Source organism: Aedes aegypti, chromosome 1 (assembly GCF_002204515.2).
Source record: "Aedes aegypti strain LVP_AGWG chromosome 1, AaegL5.0 Primary Assembly, whole genome shotgun sequence".
Lineage (NCBI taxonomy): Eukaryota > Metazoa > Arthropoda > Insecta > Diptera > Culicidae > Aedes > Aedes aegypti.
In genome coordinates this window covers 25401324-25407932 of record NC_035107.1, presented here as the reverse complement: position 1 = coordinate 25407932, position 6609 = coordinate 25401324, and the positions used below count along the sequence as shown (strand labels likewise).

The following is a 6609-nucleotide window of genomic DNA, read 5'->3' as shown; positions in this document are numbered from 1 at the left end:
CTGACTTTTTAAACTCACTGAGTTCGTACGGTATTTTTAGAATATTACTGAACGATCAGCTAAACTGGTTACCGAATTCAGTAAAGTGATAAATATTTTGCTGAACATCAGTGAGTCCGAATAAAAATGCTGAAAGTTCGGTATTTTGTTGTAATTTACAGTGCCAACACCGTAAAAAATATTACCGAACAGATAAACTGAGATTGAGTGTGTAGACCCAAGCCAAACGTCAAATCGACCGATCCCTACTAGAAAGCGAGCCTGATTGCGGCAGCCATGAGCCTTTGTACGTGCTCTAAATTCTTTTGTTCTTTTGACTTTTACTGTGCGCCGTGTATTGGTGTTGTCTCGCTCTCTCCCACACGGAGAAAATGAAGTACTCAAAAGTGAGTTCATTCCACTCAATTCCGGGGGTTCGTGCGTTAACCTAATTTTGAGTTGACGGGGTAGAAGTTGTTTTCATTTGCAGCCGTGCGAAAAAATACCTACTGGCTAAGTTCTTTTCACTCAACCGGCAGATGAAATAACTCAACTTCCAGTACTGTGCCACTTACTCAAATTTGAGGTAACGAACTAAGGTTCGGTTTTTGGGTTGTTTTGCTCTTCGCTCTCTGACAACAATAGAAGGAGCGAATGAAATGGGGAGAGAAAAATAACTCAAAAGTAAGTTAAAAAATACTCAAATATAGGTTTTCCGTTTTCTCCGTGCACGGGTAGCTTGAAAACAGGGCGCACAGTAAAAGTCAAACGTTTTATAGCATGCATAGGCTCATTAGCGCTCGTAAAAAGCTGGATTGACATTTTTCTTTCCGACATTCGTTTGATCACTCGTGTTGTGCATGTTTGAGGGAAGAGCGGCAGAATATCCGCGAAAACTTGTTGACTACCGTGATTGCTTACAACACTGGGTGTGAAGTAAGTGGCAGCGTCTAATAGGAGACCTGACTGTATAGATTCTCACAATCTGCTCAGTTTACGAAATCCGGTGAACTTTGCCGATTCGAATAATTAATTGAAATCAATCTCAACAGCTAAGCCTTTTTGCAATCCAATTTATTGAACTATAATTTACAGATTTCAATTATTCTTGCACTATTGTGTGAAGTTATCTAAGCGTGCGCCATGTTCTAGAATGCTCTTTTGAGAGTCAACTCGCGGACGATGCGCACGTGTGTAATGCAGTTCAAAGTGTTCTCATATCAGGTATGGTGACGATTTCTATTCCAGTGGTTGACAAACGTGAATATGCGAATCAAATTAAATTTATATGACTTAAGGCGCCAAATCCTATTCATGGCACTTTTGATTCACTTCAGCAGGGGGGTTTATTGAACGCAACAGAGCTCATATTTGGCTACATTATGCGTCGTATTGAAGTGCTCCTTATTGTTAAGTTTCAAACAATTCGGTTGAGAAAAAACCCCTATGCCACAGTGAATTATGGAAGTGTCCAAGTAGCTCTGCACCATATTTCAACCGCACATTGCGTAATAAATTGTAGTATTTACGACCTTCAAAATTTTCTAAAAGGCTTGTAGATTGTCGCAGTTACTTGAAAAACTGGTTTCACTGTCTTATGAGCGATAGCTCTTGATTATTCAAGAAGAAATAATGCAGAAACTATTTGGAAAAACTGCGTTTATTGTCAGCACGAATATATTCAAAACTCATTCCTAGTGTTCCGAAAAAAACCTGTACAGAAAAACCACACAATCAACTGTAACGGAGCCATGAGGAAAAAAACGGAGCCATTAGTAACCAATTGTACTACTTTTCCACGAATGCCAGTTCCTCAAATGACGCGTTTCCCCGAAAAGTGGTGCAGTTATAAAAAGGTTCAAAAGCCGACCCATCTTGCCCGCTGCGCACCACGTCGTCTTGTACCTGTCGGATTTTTTCGAGAACCACCTTCACCGGAATATTATCCGACATTCTGGAGACATGCACGGCCCACCGCAACCTCCCATTTTTTTGCGAGATGGACAATGGTTGGTTCTCCCTGTAACCGGTTGGTTACAAATAGAGCGATATTCAAAACTGAAAAGGCAATAGATGACTCTTTTTCAGTGGTAGTAAAAACGAAATCCTGAAGCAAAGAAAGCACAATGGAAGATGAACTAAACACAAAAAGTTATGTATTCATATTACGCTTGATTTCTAATCACTACTTTTTCGATCCAGTTTCCTAATTGCAAGTAATTTACGTTTTTCATTATTTCCCATACGTTTTGACAGTTCACCGACTACCATTCTTCCATGCGCTTGTGTTTGAAATTTGAGAAATTTGAGAATCCAGCATAGCGCGATCAGTGAAAGGAATACACACTTCAGTGTCGCCGCTAGGCGGCCAGCACAGATAAACTGAATGTTCGAAGGGTTGTTGTCTGTACTTTTTGCCACTGGCGCCAACTGTTAGCGATTAAGATCAAAATAAACAGTCGTTACCCTATAAGCCATTTTACGAGACGTTCGAATGACGTTTTCTGGCGGGCCGCTCATTGTTGTTGTTCAAAAAACTAGCATGATATCTGAATGGTGCTGGTCACATTTTTGTTGCCGATGACTTCCCCGTCTCTTTCAGCGCATGTTTCTACCCGGTTTATATGTATTACAGGTAACGTAGATGAAAAATATCTTCCCTGCCTACTGATTTAATTTTTTCATGCGAACATTAAAAACTTTGTTGCATTGTCACCAGCGCCATTATTGAATATGCTCCTTCCAAATGTAGCGCTAGAAGAAACGTAAATAAATCGGCCCGCCAGAAACTTTCAAAGCTGGTAAACAAACGGAAACCATGAGCCTATGCATGCTATAAAACGTTTGACTTTTACTGTGCGCCCTGTTTTCAAGTTGCCCGTGAGAAAGAGCGAGACAGCTCCAACACACGGCGCACAGTAAAAGTCAAAAGAATTTATGGCACGTACAGAGGCTCATATGATTTGAAACATCTCATAAATTGGCTTATTGTGGATTTTTGTTTTTATTTATATTGTTGTTTGTTGGACCCTTCACGTTTCTTGTGCAAGAACAGAAGAAATACCACAGGAGTGATAGGGTTCAGTACCGCTGCAAATAGATATATTTGCTACTAATGCTGCAGCATGGCGGAAAGGATGGCTAAAGTTAAAAATCACTGGAATGACGGAAAGTGGGAAAACTAAAATTTGGAAATAACGGCCATTGCCAATAGCTGGCCTCTTTCAATATCAGGCGTCCATGTGCTAAAGACGTGTTTTAAGTGCAGTGTTATAGAGTGAGCAACACCCCCCCCCCCTTTAATCCCTTAACAGGAGCTAAGTGGATGCTTGGGAAGAAATCGCTCAGGTAAAAGGCCTATCCTGCACCGTTCCGAGGGAACACATTGTAATTGTCTTTGTCCAATAGGACCTCTTGCTCTTGTTCTTGTTCTGTCATTGTTTCCGTCCAGCACACGGTTCGGCCCGTGAAGCCATCAGGCTTCCGAGCCTAAATGTTAAGGATCTGTCCTCTACAAAGGACCAATATATCGGGCCGTTGGCCCTAAACGTCAAGGAGATTCCCCTCTCGGCTTTCCAAGGTGGCTATGCCACGGCCGGCCGATTATCGTCCATGAGGGAAGACGCCTGCAACCCCACCGTCCAGCAACGCCCGCTGGCCCGTCAACGGAGTTAAAAATCAGCCCGTACAACCGCCCGCTTCACCATTCCGGCGAGAGTTCCGGCCGCACAGCAGGATTCGTCCACCCAACAACAAACGGCAGCGGCATGTACCGGTACGAACATTAGATTAGGACACACATAACAAATATACACTAAATTGAAAACCCCAGAACAACACGCCACAATTAGGAAATTTAATAAATGCACAAGTAAAGTGAAAGTTCCCGTGAGTTAGTTGTTGTATTCGCGAAAAGCCCTTGATTACCCAGTAGCTAGCCGACCCTGGGATTGCCGGAGAGATGAGTTGGCCTGGCACTGTAAGTTTTCCCGCTTAGTTTCATCCCAGCAGCTGGTGCAATTCATGGTTCATTCGCCTTCACCACGTTCCGTCTTTCATTTGCACTCCGCCGTAGATGGTCCGCAACTGGGAGGGAGGCACCGATACTACACACGAAATATAAGACAACGTTATTTTGAACTGCAAGATAACTCCAGCTTGCCAACAACAATCAAGGCAGGCTTCGAGAAAATCGGTAGTTTCCTTTTGTTGTGCACCTTCGATCTTTCCTGACAAACATGAAAAAAGGGCCACAGTTTTCTATGCACTAAATATTCATTTTTATTGGAAAAAGTAGAACGATGCATATTTAAATGCTTTATGTTCAATCAGATTAAATGGTGCTCACGTGACATTACATGCGTTATGTGCATGAATTTATTTTCATTCGATTTTTATCACTTTTGAAGAAATACGAAAATGTGTTTTAATCAGTTACGCGCATTTTTCATGTTAGTCCAATGTTTGAGATCTGGGCTCACAGTGACAGTTCGTGACAGCGGAATCTCGGCTCACTATGACGTACAGAAATTTTGTATTGGTTTCTCCCTCCCAGGTCCGCAACACCTTCCGTTCGAAAACACCGTTCGAAACGCGTTGATCCGCTGCACGTAGGGTCCATGTTTCGTGCCCATAGAGGAGTACCGGTATAATCAGCATCTAGTAGATGGTTAACTTCGTGCGATGGCGAGCTTTACTCGATCTAAGAGTTCTGCGGAGTCCAAAGTAGCCACGATTTCCAGCAACGATGCGTCTCTGGATTTCTCTGCTGGTGTCGTTGTCGGCGGTCACCAGTGAGCCCAAGTACACGAATTCTTCGACCACCTCGATTTCATCGCCGTCATTATGAACTGGAAGTGGGGGGCATGCCGTGACCTCTCTTGAGCCCCTCGCTATCATGTACTTCGTCTTCGACACATTGATGTTCAGACCGATTCGCCTAGCTTCAGCCCTTAGTCGGATGTACGTATCCGCCATCGTCTCAAAGTTGCGTGCAACAATATCAATGTCGTCGGTGAAACCAAGTAACTGAACGGACTTTCTGAAAATCGTGCCACTCGTGTCTGTCCCACACCCTCTAAAGCAATGTTGAACACACCCTCTAAAGCAATGTTGAACAGTAAACACGAAAGGCCATCACCTTGCCGTAACCCTCTGCGAGATTCGAAGGGACTCGAGAGTGTCCCTGATACTCGGACTACACACATCACTCGCTCCATCGTCGTCTTTATCAATCTTATCAGTTTGTCTGGGAAACCGTATTTCGTGCACAATCTCTAGCGCCGTAGATCCAGCCTTGTTCTCAACATCTTGGCCTCCGACTCTTGGTCCCGCTTTAACCGCCTCCCGTCCAGGTTCTGCCCCTTCGTCCAGGTTCTTTCTCGTGGTCCCTCATAAGCGTGACCTCGGCGTACTACAGGCGTTTCTGGGCCCATAACCTGTTCGAAATAAACTACAGAAACAACAAGGCTATTCGTTCCAACTGCAGGCTATTGACCTCTACCTCCTCTACAATTCTTACCCAAAGACATCTCCACTGCAGGGTGTGTGATGTACCTGCTCTCCAACATCTCTGACGAATGCGGTAGTGAATTGTTACGAGTATGTTCTTCACTGCAAAACGTACGTGGAGAATGGAATCCCAGCCGTCTTTGTGGAATGTGCTAGCAACATCTTCATTGCACAGCCTTCCGTTTAGCATTTTCGTGGACATATGTAAATCGGTTGAACGTCGCTTGTTTTACGAGAGCGTATCCTGCCACTTACGACCAATCCATATACACACACCGTTTAAGCTTGATTAACGTCAGTCCGATCTCTTTCTTTTCTTTCGCAGCGTTAGCTCGTCGAACTAGAATGTAATTTATCTTGTCAATTCCTAAACATGTAGTCGCTGGAGCTTTTCAGTTCAAATCCAGTTCGACAGCTTCGTCTTGATCCGGTTTCACTGCTCGTCAGGAGCTTTCCGAATTAATCTCATTTTAGTATAATGATGAGTAGCTTCAAAGCTTCGATGAGATTAATAACGGGTTTTTAATGACACGCAGCTAAAACGATGGTTTCAGTGTTTGTTTCTTGTAATTAGCATAAGCTAGCCCATCGTTTCAAACAAATGTTACAATTCCTGTCTTTGGAAATTCTGGGCCCATAACCAAGGTTTTCTTCAAGTAGTTGTTCAATAATACTACATATATGTGTTTATTGTTTTACATTATTCCATTGGAGTTTGTTACGTTATTCTTAATAATTCTTCGAAAGATTATGATGTGCGTAGGTAAAATTTAACTGCCATCGATCTGTATCGACCGATCGACCACTGATAGTATCAAGGATCTTTCCGTGCAGACCATAAAATCCTTTAGAGGCTCCATTTTTCATAACCAAACTGATTTCGGCGCAGTCAATTAAAAGGTCAATTAGCAATCAAACTAACCGCTAAGCCACGCACGCACCCAACTCACCATCAAGAATCAAGCCTAGAAATTAAAGCCACAAGTCGATGCCGCATTTTATGGCCCGCCATTAGCATATTTTAGCAACACGTCAACCGCTTGAAGATGCTTGTGGAGAAATTCGCGCATCGACCGTTGGAATCTTTTCGCGAGAAGAGTGCAGAACAAAGCGACATGC

At 43.2% G+C, this 6609-nt stretch overlaps 1 long non-coding RNA gene across 1 annotated transcript; it reads left to right on the top strand.

Annotated features, from left to right (window-relative positions):
* Positions 1-2942: 2942 nt before the first annotated feature.
* On the top strand, positions 2943-3861 carry LOC110674379. The gene is made up of 2 exons (XR_002498808.1): positions 2943-3327; positions 3388-3861. It is a non-coding gene; the product is annotated as an uncharacterized LOC110674379 (long non-coding RNA).
* The last annotated feature ends 2748 nt before the right edge of the window (positions 3862-6609 follow it).